General features: G+C 44.6%; 1 long non-coding RNA gene across 1 annotated transcript in view; it reads left to right on the forward strand.

Annotated features, from left to right (window-relative positions):
* LOC140742097 (uncharacterized) overlaps positions 1 to 22878 on the forward strand; it is a 38854-nt gene that overhangs the window by 15593 nt on the left and 383 nt on the right. The window contains exon 2 of the long non-coding RNA XR_012102212.1: positions 20018 to 20219. This is a non-coding gene — a long non-coding RNA (uncharacterized lncRNA). The remainder of the gene's footprint in view (positions 1 to 20017; positions 20220 to 22878) is intronic.

Raw genomic sequence — 22878 nt, forward strand, 5'->3', positions numbered from 1 at the left:
TTTGGGTTTTTGTATCTTCTGCTCGATGGAAGAAGGGAGAAGAGAGAATGTCCGGGATGGGTGGGGCTTTTGATTATGCTGACTGCTTTAGTGAGATTGTGAGAAGCGAAGAGTCCATGGAGGGGAGGCTCGTTTCCATGATGTGCTGAGCCGTGTCCACAACTCTCTGTGGACTGCTGTGATCAAATGTTTTTGACGCTGCTGCATGGATGCTGCAGTTGTCCACTGACTTGATAAGCTTTGAGAAAAATCTGATGCAGATCAAACAAAGTGGTTAAACAGGAGTGAATAGCATCATAAAGTGAACATTTGAAGCGTTGTCATTGTTGTCAGATGGAAACTAGGCAGCCAGTTGACCACACTCCCAGAGGAAGCAACACTGCTGGGTTAGTTATCCTACAAGTTTTTGTTAAGTGATAAACATTGTACAAGATGATGTCTTCAACATAGTGATTTGGTATCTTTATATCCAACTGAGAGAGCTTGCAGTATTTGAGTTAGAGTTCCTATCAGAAGTAAATCACACCTAAGAGTGGAGCACTTTCCCAAGGCTGCATTAGACCATAAGACATAGAAGCAGAATTAAGCTATTTGGACCATTGTGTCTGTTGCACCATTTCGTCATGCCTGTTTTGTGTTCCACCCCATCCTTCTGCCTCTCCTTATAACCCTTAAGCCACTTACCAGTCAAGAACTTATCAACCTCTGTCTTAAATACTCACAATGACTTGCTTACATAGTCCCCTGTGGCAATGAGTTTCAGATTCCCTGCTGTCTGGCTGAAGAAATTCCTCCTCATTTCAGTTTTTTAAAAAACTTCCTTTAGTGCTGAGACTATGCTATCAAAACCTAGACTCTCTTAGGAATGGAAATAGTTTCTCCCCATCCACTCATTCCTGGCCTTTCACAATCCAGTAGATTTTGATGAGATTCCTTTCCTTGTATGTTAAGCCTTTCATTCGTGTGATTATTCTTGTAAACCTCCTCTGCACCCTCTCCAGGGCCTGCACATCCTTCCTTACAGCCCAATGTAAGGAAGGTTGACCATGGATGTTGCATCCTACCTGTCTACGTGATACACAGGCCAGGGCATCACGATATGGAGAGCCAGCTGTTGCCCATCCAGCAGGCTTCCCTTCGCCAAGCAGCTGATGAATCCAAAAGAACATCAGAGACTGATACAGTTTGGCACCAATAGTGTTGCAGGAGTTGCCGGCGTTGAACTCAACGTAAGACTGCCTTAGGGACTCCAGCTCCAGATTTTTCCCTTGGAGTTTATTCCTGAAGCCTTCCTATGAGTGGGTATAGCCGCAAGGCAGCAGAGGTTTGAGATCAGAGTTTTCCTTCTCCTAGATGAGCTGAAAAGCCTCATCTGCCCAAAAAGACTGGTTTTAAGGCACCAGTAGTCTGCCTTTTCCCCTTTTCCTGTCAGTAGAAATGGTTCCACCAGAATTAGTAGTTAAGCCGCACATGAAGGCCAGGAACTGGACTTGGTTGTCAGTGGCTGTTAGAGACACACACCATTGGGAGCATTTAATAGACAGTGGGAGCTCATCCCCACTACCACCTCTGGCTATAACAGCCTTAAGGAAACTTGAGCCCAAAAATACTTACAATATTTCAAATGCTGACTGACCATTGTCTTATAAAACCTTGATTTAATGTCCTAGTCCTCTCAACCGGAATGTTAACTTTCTTTACTGCTGGTTCAACCTGCAAGTTAACCTTGAAGGAATCCTAAATGAGGACTTCCAAGTCCCTTTGTATCACTGATTTCTGAACTTTCTCCCCATTTAGAAAATAGTGTATACTTTGTTTCCTTCCAACATCCTCTACATAGCACCATCCAGAGACAGAGAAGCAGTTTCAGCGACAGGTTACTATCGATGCAATGCTCCTCAGACAGGATGAAGAGGTCAATACTCCCCAATGCCATTAGGCTTTACAATTCTACCGCCAGGACTTAAGAACTTTTTAAAAGCTATTATTAATGCTTTTTGAGATAGTGATTTAGATGCATATCATATTTTTTTACTGAGTTAAGTACTGTATGTAATTAGTTTTGCTACAACAAGTGTATGGGACATTGGAAAAAAGTTGAATTTCCCCATGGGGATGAATAAAGTATCTATCTATCTATCTATCTATCTATCTAAATGTATATCTCCACATTTCCCTCTGCCGTATACTCCATCTGCTAATTCTTTGTTCACTCCCCCAACCTGCACAAGTCCTTTTGTCTCTGAGAAACTACCAGCTTCTCCACCTATCTTTGTCTCGTCTGCAAACTTGGCCACCATGACTGCATTGGGGAAACAGCCGAATATCAGTACTCAAGCTCCTGGACTGGTATATGAAACTGAAACCTTCTGCTTAAAAAGAAGTAGCACACACAAAATGCTGGTGGAACGCAGCAGGCCAGGCAGCATCAATAGGAAGAAGTACAGTCGATGTTTCAGTCTGAGATGTCAACTGTACTTCTCCCTTTAGATGCTGCCTGGCCTGCTGTGTTCCACCAGCATTTTTGTGTGTTGTTTGAATTTCCAGCACCTGCAGATTTCCTCGTGTTTGTGTGCTTAAAAAGAAAATGACTTAATAATTTAGACCTCTGCAAGTCTGGGGTGATGGTCTGGAGGTTGGAGGCTGGGAGACTGCCTGACCTGGGGTTGGAGGCCCGGAGACTGCCTGACCTGGGGTTGGAGGTCAGTCTGTGTGGGGGTGGGGGGGGAGAGAGGGGGAAAAGGGTTCATTTTGCTGTTGTTGCTTGTTGTATGTTGGCTGAATATTGTTCTGCTGAAATTGCAATGTTGGCATCAGAATGTGCGGCAGAACTTAAGGACTGCCCTCAGCCAATCCTCAGAATGCAAATAGCGCATTTCACTGTACGTTTAGATCAACGTGCGATTAAAAAATAAATCTAAATGTGAATCTGAATCTAACTCTTGGTATAGGTTAAGAGCAGCATTAAAAGGATGTTAAAAGTTACAAGAACTGATGTCAGGAAATTTCTTTGTAGTCTTGTAAAACACTTTGTAGAATTTGTAAGTCAGAACAATATTTTGTAGAGATTTAAGAGGCCAGTTACAGATTAGTGATTATGCACATGAGACATACATTCAAGTTTTGCAGATGGAACAAGGATTGGAGATGTAATCCACAGGAGTGAGAGACTTCAGGACAACACAGACTAGTGAACTGGGCTGACATGTGGCAAGTGTAGTTTAATGCAAAGAAATAGGAAGAACACAGCAAATGAGTGGAAGCAATATAAACATCATCATCATATCACATGACATAGCCGATCATAGTGTAGTGACTATGATCATTCTTGGCAAGTTTTTCTACAGAAGTGGTTTGCCATTACCTTCTTCTGGGCAGTGTCTTTACAAGATGGGTGACCCCAGCCATTATGAATACTCTTCAGAGATTGTCTGCCTGGCATTGGTGGTCACATAACCAGGGCTTGTGATATACACCAACTGCTCATAAGACCATCCATCACCTGCTCCTTTTGCTTCACATGACACTGATTGGTGGGGGGGGGGGGGGGTGGGGCTAAGCAGGAGCTACACCTTGCCCAAGTGCGACCTGTAGGCTAGTGGAGGGAAGGAGTGCCTTACACCTCCTTTGGCAGGGGCATATCTCCATCCTGCCACCCAGAAATATAAACAGGGTGATCCAATAAGCTGTGCAGAGGTGGTGGATGTGAGATGATAGGGCACTTGGAAAAGCCCATTGTAGATTATAAACATTGTAGTTTATACCAAGTAACCTTGTAGCACCAGAGGATGTGCACAAGATCCTAAATAAATATTTCTTGTCTTTATTCACCAAGCAGAAGGACATGCAAGTTAGTGAGTTCAAGGAGGGTTCTACAATTATCTGGTGCATGTCAGTAGTAAAAATGGAAATGTTAGATATCTTGGAGAGCATAATGGTGGATAAGTCCCCAGATTCGAATGAGATCTCTCCTAAGATGCTAGCAGAATCAAGGGAGGAGACCGCTGGGGCATTGACAGAGATTTTTTTTTTCCATTTTCATTAGGAATGGGTAAGGTTTCAGAAGAAAGAAAGCTATCTAGCGTTATCTGAAGGGCAGCTGCCATAAGCCAAATAAATAAAATTTGGTGTCTTCTATCAGTAGGAAGAAAATTACTAGAGAAGATTAGAGATGGGATTAAGGTAAATTTGGAAAGGCAAGGATTGATAGAAATAGTCAGCAGGGCTTTGTGCATGGGAACCCCTGAGGTAGCTTAGAAGATAGATGAGGGCAGGGTGCTAGATGTTGTCTATATGGATTTCAGTAAGGATTTGAAAAGGTCCTGCATGGTGGGTTGGTCCAAATTCCCAACCTTTTTTTATGCCATGGAGCTTTGCCATTAACTGAGGGGTCCCTGGACCCCATGTTGGCAACTCTTGGTCCAGAAGATTAAAGCACAAGTGATGCAGAATTGGCTTAGGAATCAGAGGCAGAGGATGGAGGAATGTTCTTCTGATTGGAAATCTGTGCCCTGTGATGTTCTTCCCTATGTTATTATTTGCCCAGCCATTTCACTACATTAGGAAGAGCCACATAAAATACTGAGCAGACCTGTGGCCACATTGGAATTCAGCTGAAAGAAAGACCTTTGCAGATGATCTGTGGTGCAGTGAACTGGTATAACAAGTTGGGCTCTCTGAATGGACTAGTTTACCGCTGGCAGAGTGAGAGACAAGTCTGCCATTCAAATAGCGAGAGTAACGTTGCTTGATGCATCTGGGGGTCATTAGACTTCACGTGCCATTAAAATTTATTGAAGACATTTATTTTCTTTTAAGGGAGAGGAGGATGTGTCAAAGCGATGTATTCATGCTCAGGCACAGGAAGTTCCTTGACTCTTACCTGTGACCCTGAAGTCTCTGTTTCCTTGCTCACTGCTCAAAATGGATCTACAATAAAGCGTATATGTTTTTGAGTTTGTAGTCTTTTTTCAGTTGGTTAAAAAAAACAAGACCTTCAGGAAGTTGTTGTGTACAGGTTAACTTCTTTTTCAAAGCAATAGCAGGCATCCCAGTATATTGTGCAGTAAGTTAGAATATCCCTTAAGATAGCAAGGTGTTAATCAAATGTCTGCTCCATCTCACATGCTCTAATCAACTTGAAAAGTCTCTCTGTGCGGCTATTGTGTTCAGTGTTGATCGCCTCATTATAAGAGGGATATGGAAGCTTTCGAGAGGGTGCAGAGCGGAAACGATGCTGCCTGGACTAGGTGCCACGTCTTCTGGAGATAGGCTGAGTGAGCTAGTGCTTTTGTTTTTGGAAAAAGGAGAATGAGGTAACTTGATGGGGTTGTACAAGATGATAAGAGAAATAGATAGAGTGGATAGCCAGAGATTTTTTCCCCAGGGCTAAGATGATTATTACAGGGGGACACAATTTGAAGGTGATTGGAGGAAACTATAGTGCGGATATCAATTTTTTTCTTCCACACAGTGAGCGGGATGCCCTGCCTGGAGTGGTGGTAGTGGCAGATATATTAGGAGCATTTATGAGACTCTTAGAAAGGCATGTGGTTAATAGAAGAATAGAGGGCTACATAGGAAGGAAGTTGTTGATCTTACGGTAGGTTTAAAGGTCAGCACAAACTTGTGGGCCGAAGGGGCTGTAATGTTTTATGTTCATGTAGATGGCATTTCCTAAAAATTACTGCTTGAGGTTAGTTTTCCCTGTGAGGCAACATGAGACATTTCACTCTGTTCAAAGTGTTCTGCAAAAGGATACGGATGTTTCCACTGATGCCTGCCACCAGAAATCATCACCAAGGTGTATTGTTGCTGATTTATTGTTTGCACGTGGACTGAGATACAAGGAAAAACTTACTCTTACAAGCCATCTGTACCTACCGTTTCCCGACAGAACCACTTTAAGGTAGTACAAGGAAAAGCCATTACAGAATGTAGAATAAAGTGTTATGGTTATTGATAAAGTGCAATGCAGGGAGACAATGGAGTGCAAGGTCCATGATGTGGCAGACTGCAAGTTCAAAAATTCTTATTTAACATAAAGGAAGTCAATTCAAGAGTCTTATAATAGTGAAACAGAAGCTGTCTTTGAGCCTGTTCATGCATGATTTCCGAGTTTTGCATCTTCAGTCTGATTGGAGGGGGTGGAAGAGAGAATGCCCAGGGTGGGAGAACACTAACTCATTATTTTACTCTCTTTGCAAAAATCTGATGGATGAATGGGAGAAGTTGTTCCTACAACATTGGGTGTGTTTCCTCAGGCTCCTGTACCTCCTCCCTGATGGTAGTAATGAGAAGAGGGCATGTCCTGGATAATGGGGGTCTCCCAGGATGGATGCCACCTTCTTAAAGATTTTTGAAGTTTATAGATTAGCTTTATTTTTCTCATGCACATTAAAACATACAGTGAAATGTGTTTTTTTTTGTGTCAATGACCAACACAGGCTGAGGATATGCTGGAGAAAACTTACGTCACTATGCTTCTGGCGTCAACAAAACATGGCCATGATGTACTAATCCTTATTAGCATGAATGTCTTTGAAATGTGGGAGAAAGCCCACATGGTCATGGTGAGGACATATAACCTCCTTACAGGAAGCGGCTGGAATTGAACTCCAATCTTACAATCATTGACGCAGACCTTTTGAGATATCCTCAGTGGTGCAGAAGCTAGTGCCCATGATGGAGCCTGCTGAGTGTACAACCTCTTTTTCTGATCCTGTGCATTGGCACCATCATGCCAGGTTGAGATGCAACCAGTCAGAACACTCTCTATGGTACGCCCGTAGAAATTTGCGAGAAACTTTGGCGACATACTAAATTGCATCAAACTCCTAATAGAGTATAGCCACTAATGTGCCTTCTTCATAATTGCATCAAATGTTGGGCCCAGGATAGATCTTCTGAGATGTTGGCACCCAGGAACTTGAAAGTGCTCACCCTTTCCACTGCTGACCCCTCAATGAGGACTGGTGTATGTTCTGTCTTCTGACTTCACCTTCCTGAAGTTCATAATCATGAAGTCTAGAGGATGGAAGTTTAAATGAAGAAACCTCCAGAGAGATGCCCAACTAGAATGGATGGACAACAACAACGTCTTACTCAATGTCAGCAAGACCAAGGAGCTGATGATTGACTTCAGGAGAAGGAAACCAGAGGGTCCATGTGCAAGTCCTCATTAGACGATCAGAGTTGGAGAGAGGCAACGACTTTAAATTATTATTAAACTTGGTATTATTATTTCGGAGGACTTGTCCTGGGCCCAGTACGTAAATGTAATTAAGAAAAAAAAGCACTCCTTAGGAGTTTGCAGTGAATCAGCATGACGCTTAAACCTTCAGCTGTCTTCAAGAATGTGTGGTGGAGAGTATATTGACTGGCTGCATCACTGCCTGGTATGGAAACACCAATGCTCTTGAACTGAAAATCCTACAAATAGTAGTGGATACGGCCCAGTCCATCACAGTAAAGTCCTCCCCACTATTGAGCGCATCTACATGGAACACTGTCAGAGGAAATCAGCATCCATCATTAGGGACCCACACCATCCAGGACATGCTCTCTTCTCACTGCTGCCATCAGGAAGAAGGTACAAGAGCCTCAGGACGCACACTATCAGGGCCAGGGACAGTTACTACCCTCAACCATCAATTTCTTGAAGCAAAGTCACTTAACTTCACTTATCCCAAGTTGGACAGTCTTACATTGATTTTGTTATGGTTATTACTCTATAGATTTATTGAGTATGCCCACAAGAAAATTAATCTCAGGGATGTATACGGTGACATACAGTGTATGTACTTTAATAATAAAGTTACTTTGAATGTTGGTCTGGACCTGAAGAAGCAGGCAGTGCAGAAAAATGGTGCAGAAATCTGTTGAATATTCCCAAAGGTCAGGCCTGTGGAGTTGTTGATATACACAAATATAAAAACTAACAAGCCCATTTCCTGAGGAATTAGTAGCATGCACAAAGAACTAAATAATGAATGTTATGGATTAAATTGCTGCTTTTCCCAACACAATAGTTGACAATAGCTTGGCAGGAACTAAGAACACTTGACCAAAGTTGGCAGTCTTGTGGTCAACAGGATATAGAAACTCCAGTGTGAAATTTGCTCAACGTGGAAACGGCGATAAGGACATTACAATCTGAGTGTCACTGCCAAATATAATCTGAATCTAAACAGTTCATTTCAGTTTGTATAGACTCAACAGCCTTGGGTGCCATCACTCGGCTGGTGGAACTCTCTGAAACAAGGATTTGTGGGTTCACAAGCCCTCAGGAGATCCAAAGATCCCTGAAGGAAGGCTAAGTTGCCAGAGATGCCATCTTCAGTTAAGGCATTAAATTCAGACACTGGAGGCTTTACCCCCTCAGTTGGCTGAGATCAGAATTAGCGGTCACAGGTTTAAGGTGAAAGGTGAAATATTTAAGGGGAATTTGAGGGGAAACGTCTTCACTCAGAGGGTGGATCAAGCTGCCAGTGGAAGAGATAGATGCAGGTTCAAATTTAATATTCAAGAGAAGTTTGGATAGGTACATGGATTGAGGGGTATGGAGGGCTATGGGCACTCTCATGGGCCCCAGCTATGCCTGTCTCTTCGTTGGTTATGCAGGACAGTTGATGCTCCAAATCTATACTGGTACTGCTCCCCAACTTTTTCTTCACTACATTGACAACTACATTGGTGCTGCTTCCTGCACCCATGCTGAGCTCGTCAATTTCATCGACTTTGCGTCTAACTTCCACCCAGCCCTCAAATTCACTTGGTCCATCTCAGACACTTCTCTCCCTTTTCTCGACCTCTCGAACTCCATCTCTGGAGATAGACTGTCCACTGACATCTTCTATAAACCCACTAACTCTCATAACTACCTCAACTATACCTCTTCCCACCCTGCCAAATGCAAAAATGCTATTCCCTATTCCCAGTTCCTCCCTCTCCCTCTCATCTGCTCCACGGATGAGGCTTTCCGTTCCAGGACATCTCAAATATCCTCTTTCTTTAAGGATCGTGGTTTTCCTTCTGTCGTCATCAGTGATGCCCTCAATCGCATCTCCTCCATTTCCTGCACTTCAGCCCTCACCCCATCCTCCCGTCACCACAACAGGGACCGTGTTCCCCTTGTTCTCACCTATCACCCCACCAGCCTCCAGATCCAGCACATTATCCTCCGCAACTTCTGCCACCTTCAACAGGACCCCACCACTAAGCACATCTTTCCCTCTCTACCCCTCTCCGCTTTCCGCAGGGATCATTCTCTCCGCAACTCCCTGGTCCACACATCCCTCCCCATGGATTTCCTACCTGGCATTTATCCCTGCAAGCATAAGTGCTACACATGCCCCTACACCTCCTCTCTTACCACCATTCAGGGACCCAAACAGTCCTTCCAGGTGAGGCAACACTTCACTGGTGAGTCTGTTGGGGTAATCTATTGCATCCGGTGCTCCTGGTGCGGCCTCTTCTATATCGGTGAGACCCGACGCAGATTGGGGGACTGCTTCGTCAAGCACCTCCGCTCCGTCCGCCACAACAGATAGGATCTCCCCGTTGCCACCCACTTCAACTCTCCTTCACATTCCCATTCGGATATGTCCATACATGGCCTCCTCTACTGCCATGATGAGGCCAAACTCAGGTTGGAGGAGTAACACCTCATATACCGTCTGGGTAGTCTCCAGCCCCTTGGCTTGAACATTGAATTCTCCAACTTCCGGTAATTCCCTCCCCCTCCCTTCTCCCATCCCAGTTTCACTCTGCCTCCTCTTCCAGCTGCCTATCACCTCCCTCATACTTCTGCCTTCTTCTACTACCCATAGTGCTTTCCCCTTACATTCCCTCTTCACCTCTCCTGCCTATCCCCTCCTTGCTACCCCTCCCCCATCCCTTGATCTTTCCCCTTACTGGTTTTTCACCCAGCACCAACCAGCCTTCTCCTTCCCACCCTCCCCCACCTTCTTTATAGGGCCCCTGCCCCCTCCCTCTTCAGTCCTGACGAAGGGTCTCGGCCCGAAATGTTGACCGCTCATTTCCACGGATGTTGTCCGACCAGCTGAGTTCCTCCAACGTGTTGTACGTGTTGTTTTGACCCCAGCATCTGCTGTGTACTTTGTGTTTACCTCTTTCAGAACCCTGGTGTGTACACCATCTGGTCCAGGTGACGTTCCTCCCTTCAGACCTTTCAGATTCTCAAGCGCCTTCTCCTCAGTAATAGCAACTCCGCTCACTTCTGCCCCCCGACTCTCTCCAATTTCTGGCAATATACTGGTGTCTTCCACAGTAAAAACTGATACAGATACTCAATATTTTGTGGCAGCAGCACAGTGCAAAACATATAAAAGTAATATATGCTACAAAAATAATAAATAAATGGTGCAAAAGAGGAATTGTGTGGTAGTGGTAGTGTTGATGGACAGTTCAGAAATATGATATAGTGGAAGGGAAGAAGCTGTTCCTAAGGCATTGTGTGTGGGTCTTCAGGCTCCTGTACCTCCGCTCCGATGGTAGTAATGTAGAATAATGTAATTGGTAGAATAATGTAATTGGTGGAAACATACATGATTCACAACCACTGACATTGAATTGGGGTTCATTTTAGGAGGCTGGTCTGATGTGATGAGGTAATTACGTAAAGTATTTTGTGTTCAGGTTGTTACAGTTTTTCTTAAACATAAAACGCCTCTGCCATTTTTATTTGCAAAAACGTGCAGGAATGAGAAGAGGGTCTGTCTCAGATAGTGGGAGTCCTGAACATTGGATGCAGGCTTCTTGAGGCACCACCTTTTGAAGAAGTCCTCGATAGTGGGAAGGTCCATGTCCGTGATGGAGGTGGCTGAGTCTATAACCCTCTGCAGCCTCTTTCAATCCTGTTTTTCGGAGCTTCCATTCCAGACAGTGATGCAACCAGCGAGAGCACTCCCCACATATGACAATGTGGTAAGTCCCTAGTCACCATTACTGAAGCCAGCTGTTTATTGCAAGATCTAGCTTAGTGTTTGACTTATTTTATTTATTGCATTCTCCTGTGTTAGCAAAGGGATTTAAACTCATGTTTTTGGATTATTCATCTAAACCTCTGAGCTTTTGGTTAAGTTATTATTAACCCATTGTACCCATAAAACATGATCAGATCATTATGAGAGAGTTGCCTAGAGACAGGCACTTCTCCAAGGAGGTGGGCGTGGTCCTCCCCTTGGGCGATGTCTGTGGGGAGATTCCATGCTTTTCCTGAGTTTCCCCAAGAGCTCCAGTTTTCTCCCATCTTCCCAAAGGTGGTAGGTCAATCGAGTACTGTAAATCATCCTCGATGTCAGTAAGTGATGAAAGACTCGAAGGGGACTTGATGGCCGTGTGAGTGAGAATACATTACAAGGGAATATGGGAAATAAAGAGAATGGGACATGGGATTGCAGTGCTGGAAGCCAGAATGAACTGGATGGGCCAATTGGAATTCTAGTGCCCCATTGCAGGAAGAATGTTGAGGCTTCGTAAAGAATGTAGAAGAGGTTTGCCCGGATTTGAGGGTAAGGAGCTACAAGGAGACATTAGAATGGTAGAAGGGAGACCTGACAGGAGCTTATAAAGTTATGAGGGGTGTAGATAGGGTGGAGAGTCAAAATCTTTTACCTGGAGTCGAAATGTCACGTGTGAGGGCATAGGTGTCAGGTGAGAGGGGGAAGGTTTAAAGTAGATATGCAAGGCAAGTTTGTTACACAGAGAGTGGTAGACAATAGATAATAGATGCAGAAGTAGACCATTCGGCCCTTTGAGCCTGCACCGCCATTCTGAGATCATGGCTGATCATCTACTATCAATACCCGGTTCCTGCCTTGTCCCCATATCCCTTGATTTCCCTATCCATAAGATACCTATCTAGCTCCTTCTTGAAAGCATCCAGAGAATTGGCCTCCACTGCCTTCTGAGGCAGTGCATTCCAGACCCCCACAACTCTCTGGGAGAAGAAGTTTTTCCTTAACTCTGTCCTAAATGACCTACCCCTTATTCTCAAACCATGCCCTCTGGTACTGGACTCTCCCAGCATATGGAACATATTTCCTGCCTCTATCTTGTCCAATCCCTTAATAATCTTATATGTTGCAATCAGATCCCCTCTCAATCTCCTTAATTCCAGCGTGTACAAGCCCAGTCTCTCTAACCTCCGGACATCCCAGGAATTAACCTCGTAGGTGGGTGGAATGGGCTGCTTGGGGGTGGTGGTGAAGCAGATGAGGTGGCGGTGTTTGAGAGGCTTTTAGATAGGCACATGGACACGCAGGGAATGGACGGATACGGATCACCTGCAGGCAGAAGAGATTTCATTTAATTTAGCGTCACGACTAGCATTTACATTGTGGGCCGAAGGGCCTGTTCCTGGGCTGTGCTGTTCAATGTTTAAGATTTTACTTGGAGGTACAACACGGTAGCAGGCCCTTCTGGCCCAGTGAGCTTGTGCTGCCCTATTGAACCCGTGACCAATTAGCCTACCTACCCGTATGAGCAGGGCATGAAGGGATACGGGGAGAAGGCAGGAGATCGGGGCCGAGAGGGAAATGGATTAGTCATGGTGAAATGGCAGAGCAGAATCGATGGGCCAAATGGCCTGATTCTGCTCCTATATCTTAAGGTCTTTTGAACGTGGGAAGAAAACATAGAACCCAGAGGGATGTCACACGATCACGGAAAGAATGTACAGACTTCTTACGGACAGTGGCAGAATTGAACCTGAGTCGCTGGCACTGTATTGGGGTTAAGCTACCCGTTGCATTATCGTTATATCCTGATATGACTGACTGATCTTCCTGTTACGTTGCTGGCGTTTAGGGCAGCAATGAAGATCCTCCACCTCTGATGGTAATCAGGGCGTCCTTCACTGTGCCAGTAGCTTCCTCTCGGTTTTCACCACCGTCAGTCACGCGAGTCCCGGATGGGCACCATCACACTCGGATGTAAAAGGGTTCTTCATGGCTGTTCCTGTATCAGTTTTGTTCTACTGGTCAGGGTTGGTAGCCCTGAGCTGAACTCCCGAATCTGGAGGACTGGTGGACCACTCTTAGTCTGCCCTCTACCCTGTGACCTTTCTGGCATGGGTGACCCTACCAGGAGCTAAAGCACAAAACTCTGTCTCCAGCCAACATAGCTCTTCAGGTCATTGAGGCATGATGATGATGATGATGATGATGATGATGATGATGATGATGATGTCGACTCAGGCCTGAGAGGCCAGCGTCGGGCATTTTGATGCCTTACAAGGTGCGGGACGAGAGACTGTGTGACGCGCCACTCCTCGCACAGACATTTTGCAGTATTTTTCTTTATATTACGAGGTTGAGTTGCGAGCTCAACACTCAACCCGGCACGGATGGAAAGCGGGAACAGCCTGACTGGATTCGAACCCGGGAACCTCCGTTCCGGAGTCTGGCGCTGATGTCACTGCGCCTCCAGCCAAACACGCAAGCCTCCAAACCGCGACAAGGTTGTGGTCCTCTTGGAGGATATCCTGATACAGGCTACGACCAGCTGCAGCAGAGTGGCATTTCCTGAGTTCTGATTTCTGTGCTGCAGTCCTTTGAGTCTCTCCAGACTCCGAGGTATCCTGGCTCTCTCGGATGCACAGCCTGCAGATGTAGAGGGTGAACCAGCTGCCCACCTGAGTCCCACTTCAGGTACCAGATAGCGCGTGAGCCCGGCATTAATCAAGCCACACCAAAGGGATGTTAAGGCAGCGCGCACTGAGCAAAGGATGTTGGAATATGGAACCCATTATCCCAAGTGAGTGTTGAAGCTGAGTGGATCACAGCATCATATGGGATTAAGTGCGAGCATTGGCTCAGTATCAGGCCTCTTTCCTTCAAGTCAGAAGGTCAGGAGTTCAAACCCCACTCAGGCTCTGAGTGCATAAATCTAAGCTGACGCCTCCGAGTGAGATACTGAGAGCCCACAGCTGCGACTGCTGACTTCAGACCAAGCCTCTGCCTGATTATGGACATCCCCAGGGATTATTTCAAAAGCAAGATACCATGCCCTCAGTTTCTCAGTTAATATTTATTCCACGGTCCACATCAATGCAACTGATTTCAGGCTGTTCCTGTGTCAGGAATGACCTGACTTATGGACATCTGTACTTGGGAATGAGCTTTCATAATATTAATGAGATTCAAAAGTACGACATATTCATTCCTACACACAGCAGAAGTAATATACAGGTACATCGAAGCAGACTGTGAAATGTGTCATTTGCATAGAGGATGTGCTGGGAAGCTCCCTCTCCATAAGTGTCAGTCACATAGCAAGCCCCTTGTCACTAATTTTATCTGTACGTTTTTGGAATGTGGTAGGAAACTGGAGCACCCAGAGGAAACACACACAGTCGTGGGCAGTACATGTGAACTCCTACACTTTTAGTAATTGTTCTTTCTTACGAGCCATATTTATTTTCAGTGTCATCCATTACAATGTTGTGGACGTGTGGTTACTACATCGAGGGACTTTTGTGTATCTTCTGCTTTGTGAATGGATTCAACTTACGGATGTCTGTAAAAATAGAACCTATTTATACCCAGAAAGGCCCGTACATGCTTCCCCTCCCATTGTGGCTTGTGGGAGCTTTCTGTGCGCATAATAGCTGCCAACAGGCAGAATATTACCTTAATTTGTCACAGGTACATCGAAAGATACAGTGAAATGCTTCTGGAGGAACTCAACAGGTCTGGCAGCATCTATAAAGAGGAATGAACAGTTGACGTTATGGGGTCCTGGTTCAAAACATTGACTGTTTATTCATCTCCATGTGTGCTGCCTGACCTGCTGAGTTCCTCCAGAGTGTTGATCCAGATTTACAGCATCTGCAGAAACCTTGTGCTTGCGAAATGCACCTTGCACGCAGACGAGTGCTGGGGGCAGCCCATGAGTGTTGCCATGCTTCCAATGCCAACATAGCAAGCCCACAACTTACTAACTTTCACCCGTACATCTGTGGAATGTGGGAGGAAACAGGAGCACTTGGGAGTTTACCTGCGCTGTGATGGGAGAATGTACAAACTCCTTGCAGACAGCGGCAGGAATTGAACCCCGAACGGAAATTGCTGGTGCTGTGACGTTATGCTAACTGCTATGCTCCTGTTCCCTGGCCATTTGAAAGAATGTCAGGTTATTTTAGAATCAAAGAGTTGCATTAAACCCACTGAGTCTGTGCTGACCAACAAACACCTATGTACACTCATCTAATCCTAATCTTAATTTTTTATTCCCTTCACAATTCCATCAACTCTCCCTAGGTCCTGCCACTATCTTACATTTTTGGGGCAATTTATAGTGACCAATCAACCTACCAACACACAGTCCTTTGGTAAAGAACATAAAACAGAGAATACTACAACATAGTCCAGGCCCTGTTTCAACCTTTTAACCTACTCTGAGATCAATCTAACCCTTCCTTCCTGCACAGCCCCCCAATTACCTTAACATTCTGTGTGGGATTGTGGAAGGACACCACAGCAGCTGGAGAAAACCCACCAGACCATGCAAACTCCACCTAGACAGCAGCAGATGTCAGGTCTGAACCCAAGCCCAGTGAGGTCCCATGAGCCACTGAGGCCAATCCACCTTTCCAGTCAAAATCCTCAAGCAGGGACAAAAGGGGGAGAACGTGTGGAAAGGAATTATGTTCAGTGGTGCGAATTAATTGGTGCTTTCTCCATGAACATTAATAAATGTTGAATGAATCTTTGAATTTTCCTCGGAGATACTTAGGGAGGGTATCTGAGTGCAAAGTTAGAAGTATGAGTGGAAACCGCAGGTATCAAGTGGCAGGGCCGAGAGTCTATCAAAGCCCATCTGGAACTATTGGCTGGGGCTCAGATTCCTGAACCAGTCACCGCTTTCCCATCTCCTTCCCGGTGGTACTGCCACTGTCTCAGATTCTTAACATTCCCTTATTCCATTATTGTCTATCTGGTACTTTTTGGTCACTACTTCTGATTGCAATACAATCTTTTGCTCCATTCTGTTGCTTATCGCTGTATTTGGTGTTATATTCATTGTTAGCCATGTTTACTTTCTACTCTGTGAGCTTCACGCAAACAAGGAACTTAATTGTGTATATGACTGCTTCTGCCATCAGGAGGAAGGTACAGGAGCCTCAGGACTCTCACCACCAGGTTCAGGAAAAGTTATTACCCCTCAACCATCAGGCTCTTGAACTCACCCCATCAATGATCCCACAATCTAAGAACTCACTTTCGAGGACTTCAACTCCAGTTCTCAATACTTATTTCTTATTTCTTCTTCTTATTATTTTGGTTTATTTATTGAGATACAGTGTGGATCAGCCCTTTGAGCCACGCTACCCAGCAATCCACTGATTTAACCCTAGCCTAATCACCGGACTATTTACAGTGACCAATTAACCTACCGACCGGTATGTCTTTAGACTGTGGGAGGAAACTCGAGCATCTGGAGGAAACCCATGAGGTCACAGGAAAATTGTACAATTCCTTACAGGCAGCAGTGGGAATTGAACTTGAGAATCGTACTGTAAAGCGTTGTGTTAACCACTACAGCAATGTTTGCCTCATAAAACACACAGTCATCTTTCTATTGCCCAGTTTCTTTTGAACACTTTGAAAATCGACTGTTTATTAATTTCCATAGATGCTGCCTGACCTGCATTTTGTGTGTGTTTTGTTTGAACATTGGTTGTTTATCTGTCTTTGTTGTGTTATTGTGTTTCATTAATCCTATTGTGTTTCTTTGTATTTATTACTGCAAGAAAGTAGATCTCAGGGTAGTGAATTGTGATGTATATGTATTTTCATAAATACTTTGAACTTTGAATAGTTTAATCTGATGTCTTCTGATTTTACCTACTGTCCCGGCTTCCTGTGGACCTTGGCTGTGACCAGTGGGTGTCTCTCTGATACAGTAATGTCCTCAGGATGCATCGACACCCTGAACATGGCAAAAAGACTCTTTGCAAGGTACCTAAAGACACTTACTGGTGGGTGGCAGAGCAGGAGAATCAGATTTTCAGCTGCTTAGGCAGAAGGGTATTATTTTTAAACCAAGTAATGTTAAACATCCCAAGAAGGTAGTATCCATCATTAAGGTCCCCTATCATCCAGGAAGTGCCCTCTTCTCATTACTACCATCAGGGAGGAGGTACAGGAGCCTGAAGACACATACTCAATGTTCTAGGAACAGCACCTTCCCCTCTGCCATCAGATTTCTGAACAGTCCATGAACGCTACCTTGCTATTTATTTATTAGTTTATATTTTTCAGAATCAGAATCAGAATCAGAATCCTTTATTATCGCCGAGTATGAGGACACATTCAGGGAATTTGATGCCGGTTTCCCTGAGCTCTCTCTGTACAGAATTAAAAGCAAACAAAAACAATAATGCAAATAATCATAAACTATATACAATGAGGTCCACCTCATTGAATGTACAGGTGGATTTGATTTATAATAGACTAAAATTCAAGTGTTCATAAGACTGATGGCATACGGATAGAAACTGTTCTTGTACCTATTTGTCCTGGCATACAGTGATCTAAAGCGCCTACCAGAAGGAAGGAGTTGGAACAGGTGATGTCCAGGGTGTGATGGGTCTACAATAATGCTGCTTGCTCTAGATGCATGTAAGTCCTGGATCGAGGGCAGCTTCACACCAATAATCCTTTCCGCAGCCCTGACGGTTCTTTGGAGTCTATTCTTGTCTTGTTTGGTAGCTGATCCAAACCAGACAGTGATGGACGAACAGAGAACAGACTGGATTATTCCTGAATAGAATTGGATCAGCAGCTCCTGAGGCAGGTTGTGCTTCCTGTGTTGACGTAGGAAATACAACCTCTGCTGAGCCTTTTTGATAAGAGTGTCCGCGTTGGGTGTCCACTTCAGGTCCTGGGAGATTGTGACACCCAGAAATCTGAAGGTCTCCACAGCAGACACAATACTGTTGAGTATAGTGAGTGGGGGGAGTACTGAGGGGGTCCTTCTGAACTCCACTGTCATCTCTGCAGTCTTGAGCGTATTTAGCTCCAGATTGTTCTGACCACACCAGAGGGCCAGCCGTTCCACCTCCTGTCTGTATGCAGACTCATCATCGTCTCGGATGAGACCAATGACAGTTGTGTCATCTGCAAACTTCAGGAGTTTAACTGATGGATCCTGTGAGGTGCAGTCATTAGTGTAAAGGGAGAAGAGCAGTGGGGAGAGCACACATCCCTGGGGGGATCCGGTACTGATTGTCCGGGTGCTAGAGATGATGCTCCCCAGCCTCACTTGCTGCAACCTGTCAGTCAGGAAGCTTGTGATCCACTGACAGATGGTGGGGGAGACAGTAAGCTGGATGAGTTTGGAGTGGAGGATTTCTGGGATGATAGTGTTAAACGCCGAGCTGAAGTCAACAAACAGGACCCTCACAGAAGTTACCGGGTTGTCGAGGTGTTGTAGAAATTTTTATTGTGGCATTGAAAATTTTAACACCTTGCACTGTACTGCTGCCACAAGCCAACAATTTTCACAACACATGTCGGCAGTCGGCTCAAATAAACTCAGGCCAACACTTTCAGGCCATTTATTAAATAAAATTCCTCCTGCAATGTGGGTCATAGTGTCTTGCAGCATAGAAAGTGGCCCTTTGGCCCATCTTATCCATGCTGTCTGTGTTGCCCAGCAAGCTACTCCTGCCTGCTCGCGTTCGGCTCCTAGCCTCCAAAGCCTTTCCTATCCATGTACATAACTAAGTGGCTTTTAAATGTTGCTAGTGTGCCTGCCTCAACCACTATTTCAGGAATCTCATTCCAAATAGACATCACCTTTTGTGCCTAGAAACTGTCCCTGTTGTTACTTTTAAATCTCTGATCATAAACTTACACTTTTGGTATCCTCTGTCTGGTGTGCTAAATCTTTATCCTTCTCTCTTTGTGCTTTCTATGTATGAAAATCCCTTTCTCTCTACGTAAATCTCCCTCACTATGTTTTCACCTTGTCAATGTTCTTCCTGATTTTATATACTTCTATCAGGTCACCACTCAATTTCCTGTGTTCCAGGGAATAACGTCCTTGTTTACACAGCCTATCCTTGTAACTCATTCCCCAAGCCCAGAATCATGTTTGATATCACCAGCATATGCCGTGAAATTTCTTGTTATGTGGCAGCAGTACATTGCAATACATAATATTAAAAACTGTGATTTACAGTAAGAAGTATATACTGTATACATTACATATATATTGCCAAAAAGTAGTGAGGTAGTGTTCATAGGTTCAATGTCTGTTCAGAAATCAGATGGCAGAGAAGAAGTTGCTTTTGAATTATTGAGCGTGTGCCTTCAGGCTTTCATACCTCTATCCTTAACGATGAGAAGAGGTCATGTCCTGGGTAATGGATGCCCTTAATGATGGATGCTGTCTTTTTGAGGCATCACTCCTTGACAATGTCCTGGATACCTCGGAGGCTAGTGCCCATGATGGAGCTGAAGGTGTTTACAACTTCCCTGGTAATTTTTTTCAGCAGTGCGCGTGCTCTTTGTCTAACCCAAATCACTCGTGGTGTTTGGGCCTGAAGTCACATATGGGTGTCTGGCCAATCAGAACAGGGTGACGTGGAAGTATAATGCTATCACAGCGCCAGTGTTCCAGGCTCAATCCCCTCCGTTGCCCTTAAGGAATTTCTACGTTCTCCCCATGAGGACATGGGCTTCCTCTGGTGCTTCAGTTTCTTTCCACATGCCAAAGATGTATGGGTTAGTAGGTTAATTGGTCACCTGAGTGTAATTGGGCAATGTGTGCTCATTAGCTGAGAGGGCCTGTACCATGCTGTATCTTTAAAAAAAAATACAAGAACCAGCTCTTGTAGCAACAAGATTTTTATCTTCCAATTATTATAAAAATATTTAGTTTTAGTTTTGTTTGGAGATATAACACAGCAACAGGCTTCTGATTGTTTATTCCTAGTATTCTTGAATTTAGTTGACTATATGTTTGTTTTTTTATTCTTTTACAGGATGTGGGTGTTGCTGGACAGGCCTGTATTTATTGTCCCTAATTAAATGTACTTCAGAAGATTCGTTGTGGTAAAGGAAGGCTTGCGGCTCCCACAACCCGCAAGGAAGTGCGCGTAACGGATGACCTCACCTGGCTCCTTTTATCACCATCGCTTAGGTCATGAAAGCACGGCAGTGTCTCCACTTCCTGAGGAGACCGAGGTGAGTGAGGCTCCCCTCCCCTCTGTTCCGACCAATTTTTACAGGAGTGCCACTGAGGGTGTCCTGACCAGCTGCATCACTCTCTGGAACAGGAATTCCAAGGCTTCTGACTGCAAGACTCCTTAAAGGATTCTGTGGACTGCTCCGACGGTCACTTGGGTCTCTTCCACCCATCCGAGATATCAGGAGCGCTACATACGCAGGGCCCTTGGCATCATCAGAGATCCCTTCCATCCATCCAACAATCTCTTTGAACCCTACAGTCAGGAAGTAGGTAGCATTAGGATAAGAACTGTTAGTACAGCTTCTTCCTCCGGACCATGAAGCCACTGAACTCTTCACTATCTCCCAGGTCTCAGTAGCATTATACTGTCTTCTTTTGAACTTGTGTCATCAAAGTGCCTTATGCTACATGTCAGTCTTCTGGAATATATTTTATTATTCGTTGATTTATTTGTGGTAATATTACTCTATGTGTTGTGTGTGAGTTATATTGACTGTGTTGTGCACCTTGGTCTGGAGGAATGTTGTTTCGTTTGTCAGTATACAGTTGAATGAAGATAAACTTGGACTTGATTGTGAAGCCCAAAGGCTGTGAGCTTTTGCTCAAACGTCACATTGGTTGCAGGTTAAGAGATGAGAACTCCGATCTATGCACAGTAAGATGCCGCAAACAGGAATGCGATCATGGATGGTTAGCCCGTTTCCAGTGATGGCATTTGAAGGAGAGACATTGGCCAAGTCAGTGGGGAGAATGGTTCAGCAACCCCTTGGTAAAGTGCCACCTTGTAAGGGTATTTCAACATTCTGTCTAAAGGACGACACCTTCCAAATGCTTGATGTAGGTACAAAAGGCTGCGGATTCTCGAATCTGAAGCAAAAAAAAAGATGAAGTCATGGAACCATAGAGCATTACAGCACAGAAACAGGCCCTTTGACATATGTAGTCTGGGCCGACCTAGTCTTCTGTCTAGTTCCATCTATCTGAACCTGGACCATAGCCCTCTATACCATCCCAACCATGTAAACTTCTCTTAAATGTTACAGTTGAATTCACATCCTCTACTGGCAGCTTGTTCTGCACTTGCCCCACCCTCCGAGCGATGAAGCTCCCCCTCATGTGCCCCTTAAATATTTCACCTTTCACCCTTAACCTATGGCCTCTAGTTCTAGTCTCACCCAACCAGAGAGGAAGAAGCCTGCTTGTGTTCATCATATCTGTATCCCTCATTATTTTGCATACCTCAACAAGACCGCTCCTCATTTTTTCATGTACTCTGGTGGAAGGAATAAAGGTGTAGATTATTTTCAAAATAGGGAGAAGATTCAACGATCAAAGGGACTTGGGAAGCCTTTTGCAGGTTGAGTTGAAGGTGAGGAAAGCAAGTGCAATCTTAGCCTTCGTTTTTAGAGGACTAGAATATAAAAGCAAGGAGGTAATGCTAGGGATTTATAAGGCATTGGTCAGACCATACTTGGAATATTGTGAGCAGTTTTAGGCCCCTTACCTTATAAGAGATGTGACGACATTGGAGACGGTCCAGAGGAGGTTTACTTTACACTTATGACTATGTGACTAAACACAGCTGAAATGCCGTACTTAAGTGTGCTGATGACACTATTGTGATTGGCCGAATCAAAAATGGTGACAAATCAGCATATGGGAGGGAGATTGAAAATCTGGCTGAGTGGTGCCACAGCAGCAATAACCTCTCACTCAATGTCAACAAGACCAGGAGGAGGAAACCTGAGGTCCATGAGCCAGTCCTCACTGGAGGATCAGAGATGGAATGGATCATCAACTTTAAATTCCTTGGTGTTTACATTTCGGAGAACCTGTTCTGGGTCCAGTATTTAAGTGCAATTATGAAAAAAGCATGGCAATGTTTATTTCCTTATGAGTTTGCAAAGATTCAGCAAGGCATCTAAAACTCTGAGAAGCTTCTATAGATGTGTGTTGGAGAGTATATTGACTGGCTGCATCACAGCCTGGTATGGAAATACCAATGCCCTTGAATGGAAAATCCTATGAAAACGTTGTGGATACTAACCAGTCCATCACGGGTAAAGTCTTCCTCACTATTGAGCACATCTGCATGGAGCGTTGTCACAGGAAAGCAGCATCCATCATCGGGGACCCCACCACCCCAGGTATCACTGCTGCCATCGGGAAGAAGGTACAGGAGCCTCGGGAGTCACCCACCACCAAGTTCAGGAATAGTTATTACCCCTCAACCATCAGGCTCCTGAACCAGAGGGGATAATTTCCCTCAACCTTACTTGCCCCTTAACTGCACTTTTTCCACAACTTATTGAAAGGTCTGGATAGAGTGAGTGCTGGAAGGCTGTGTCCAATAAGACTACAGGTTTTTCCATTTAGAACAGAGATTAAGAAGAATTTCATAGCCAGAGGGTAGTGAATCTGTGGAATTCATTTCCACTGGCAGCTGTGGAGACCAGGTCATTGGGTATATTTAATGTGGAGGTTGATAGTTTCTTGATTGTCAGGGCATCAAAACTTAGGGGGAGAAGGCAGGAGAATGGGGTTGAGAGGGATAATAAATCAGCCATGATGGAATTGCAAAGCAGCCTTAATGGTCTAAATAATCTAGTTCTGCTCCTATGTCTTATGGTTTTGAGATCTTATTCTTCTGTGCTC

This window comes from Hemitrygon akajei, chromosome 19, assembly GCF_048418815.1.
Source record: "Hemitrygon akajei chromosome 19, sHemAka1.3, whole genome shotgun sequence".
Taxonomy (NCBI): domain Eukaryota; kingdom Metazoa; phylum Chordata; class Chondrichthyes; order Myliobatiformes; family Dasyatidae; genus Hemitrygon; species Hemitrygon akajei.